General features: G+C 40.2%; 1 protein-coding gene across 1 annotated transcript in view; it reads left to right on the top strand.

The window, feature by feature from the left end:
- The first annotated feature begins 1,526 nt into the window (after positions 1 to 1,526).
- The window catches only part of LOC118321298 (solute carrier family 25 member 44-like), a 5,780-nt gene continuing 4,150 nt past the window's right edge, over positions 1,527 to 3,156 (top strand). Inside the window, exon 1 of the mRNA XM_035652570.1 lies at positions 1,527 to 1,699. The gene's annotated coding sequence lies outside the window, so the exon portion shown is untranslated. The remainder of the gene's footprint in view (positions 1,700 to 3,156) is intronic.

The raw sequence follows: 3,156 nt of genomic DNA, 5'->3' as shown, positions 1-3,156 counted from the left end.
ACAGACTTTTTGAAGGGCAGGGGCGGAAAATAAAAAAAGGGCACATATAGCGCGTCCTCACCACTGTAGAGGGCACTTTAGACACGTTTTATATGTTATACAAATGGCACATTATATAGCCTTAAAACAGACTAACTCGGTTGAGTTTGGGCTGATAGGATCAGATCCACAAGAACTGGTGTGGTTTTCAACGTTGCACACACAGCGACATGGGATTTATGAAGGAATAAATCCCGTAGGGGGTCTGGGGTCTTGTACCCCAGAGCATTTTCTTTAAGTAGATCCATCCTGTATTCTAGGTGCTATTTGAAACACCATAATTTAGCCACCAGATGATCCAAACTGGTTCTTGTGACGATATATTCTGGTCTAGATCAACGAAAGGGGCCAGACATAAAGTCATGCAAACAGTAAATGTGTCGATAGTACTTTCTTGGTCCTAATTAGTCTTTTGGAGTGTTATTTTTTCCACCAAGAGGGCCAAATTTCTTATTTTGCCAAGCAGCGAGGGGGGGAATGAGGGACTTTTTAGCACACGTTGTTTGGGAGGCAATAGGTTATTCCAAGGAACATTGGAATTTCCCATTGTGTGACAAATAAATGGAATTATATGCTATTACTCCTTCCTGTTTGTTCCCAAACAAAATCATTGCTTTTCACTCTGTGATTTGTTTTTTTAACCACACACACACACACACCACCACACACACACACACCACACAGAGGGGAGAGAGATGGTGGAGTGATGGGGCAGTTTCTTGGGGTTAGGTTGCCTTGCTCAAGGGCACCTCCGCAGTGCACAGGAGGTGAAACTGGCACCTCTCCAGCTACCAGTCCACACCCCATATTGTGGTCTATAGGACTTGAACCGGCAACCCTCCGGTTCCCAAGCCAAGTCCCTACACACTGAGCTACTGCCGCCCTCAATGTTTAATCTTCTTCCTGCCTGACTCATCTTTTGATTTAGCCTTATTGTCCACAATGTGACAGTATATAGTCTACACTTTTCATTCCAAACATTGATCTGATTGACTCTTACCTAACAAAAACAATGTTTTATTTAAGGCTGTGTGGTCAAACCTCGGCCTGGTTGCCCAGTTCATTGACAGATGAGGGGGAAGTACTTTGACTCTTCATGCTTTTTGTAAAACTCATGCATTTGCAATTTGATGGAAAGGAGTAAAATATAGACCTACTTAGAACTATGATACCTCAGATATGAATTATTGATCCTCAGAGAGGAAATAGTGTTTGCAGCACAAGGACAGACAGACATAAAGGAGGGAAAGTAAAAAAACAAACACAATGTTAAAGGGTTTGGAGGCTTTGATTCTGCTCTTAAGGTCAGGGTTTTTAATTTTAGTTTAATGTATGTTTGTATTTTGTATGCTACTGGATGCTTGAATTTCCCTCGGGATAAATAAAGTATCTCTCTCTCGCTGTCTGTCCAGCAGGAGGCGGTACCGCAGACACAAGCTGCCTTTAAACCCCGCAGAAGCAGAAGCTCTGCTGTGTGTCATTGGTTGTATCAGCAGCGTTTGAATGGCAACAGGAAGGCAGCTAACTTTAACCTCGTTATAACAACATCTTTTTAATGACTACACGCAGAGTTGCGTATCGATTAATCGGCTGATGACACGCGGTTTCAAGTCTGGGCGACGTCACGGGTGTGACTCGTGCTAAACATCTGTCTGCAGAGGTGAGTTACCTTTAAACTCAGGGGCCGGCTAGTCCAGTGTTAGCTCACCCGGGTTAAAATCCACACGGATATAAGCAGCAAGCGACCACAGGGACATTTTTATTAACACACCCGTTGTTTGGTTTACTTTGTTGGGTTTTTCTATTCGTGTTGGGAGTTGCTCTCAGTCGGCTTCACACCGGTTTGGGAACACGGTGTCCTCTGGCTGCTGTCGCCTCTGGGGTCAAACACAAACTGGTGTTTAAAGTTGGATTTTAGACTTTGTCATTTGGATTTGCATCAAAATGAAATGAGGTTGCAGTGGCACATAGCACAGCAGGAATAAAGGGGAGGCAGTACGTACAGTCTAAGAATAGATATATGCAATTTAATATTTCTTTTTTCTTGGATCCTTACTGTTTTTCCTCTTGTACATAGTGTTTATATTGTATTATATTATTTCCCTACTCTTACTGTTTTTATACAGTTTTTTCTCTATCCACTTTGTTGCTGTAACATTGGATTTCTCCCATTGTGGGACAAATAAAGGAATATCTTATCAAATGTAAAAAGAGAGAGAAAAAAACTTTTGTATAGAAAGACCAGTAAGATAATATATATTGCACAGGGTAGTTGCAGTTAGCTGATGATGTTTAAAAGCGACACTGACATACCTTCCTGTTTGAGGATCTTTGAAACTTCATTAGCTTCAGGTTGTCCTGCAGCGTGACCTTTGAACTCTCACTCAGGAGATAAGTGGAGATAAGCATCACTGATCAAGGAGAAGTAGACATGATTGTTTTAACTGCCCAGTCACATCAGAGGTGGAAATAATTAGAGGGTTGTATTCACATATTATTTGGGAGATGATAATTAGTTATTATTAGTAACCAATGGTTACAATGTGGATTTTAAATTAAGTTTCCCCTCAATTTTAACTGAAGAGCAGACGGATTGTTTGGTAGACGTTAGTCATCTGTCAGATGTTCTTCTATACCTTTTATACTATAATAATTATCCTTTTATTATCTCTGTATTAGGCCATTGTGGGCAGTGCTGCAAATCAATGACACAATTGGATTTGTTGTATGATTATATACATTATATTTCCATAAAAAGTTATCTAATATGCTGGATCAGCCTGAGACAGACATTCCTGTGGTTATTTTATCTACAAACCCTGTTTTTGTACATTAAGTCTTTCTCGATATGATATATACTAAAAGCTTGACTGCATACCGTCTCGTCACTCGAGAGAGGATTTTATCCATACTGCCCATATTCCTAGTGGGGCATTCATAAATGATACTGAAATAGTTACAAGCAGATTGCCACTGTTGCTTTCACATTAACTGTGTACAACTGAATTACTGTTTCAGCTACGTTTACACATTTGTTTGGGTTTTACATAATTGATTACATTTATTTCAGCAGTATGAAGGTCAGTGTAACAACACTTAATGAGGATCGTTAGATAG

This window comes from Morone saxatilis, unplaced genomic scaffold (genome assembly GCF_004916995.1).
Source record: "Morone saxatilis isolate NCDOM2014 unplaced genomic scaffold, NCSU_SB_2.0 Contig11, whole genome shotgun sequence".
Classification (NCBI taxonomy): Eukaryota; Metazoa; Chordata; class Actinopteri; family Moronidae; genus Morone; species Morone saxatilis.
This window is presented reverse-complemented; position numbering and strand designations above follow the sequence as displayed.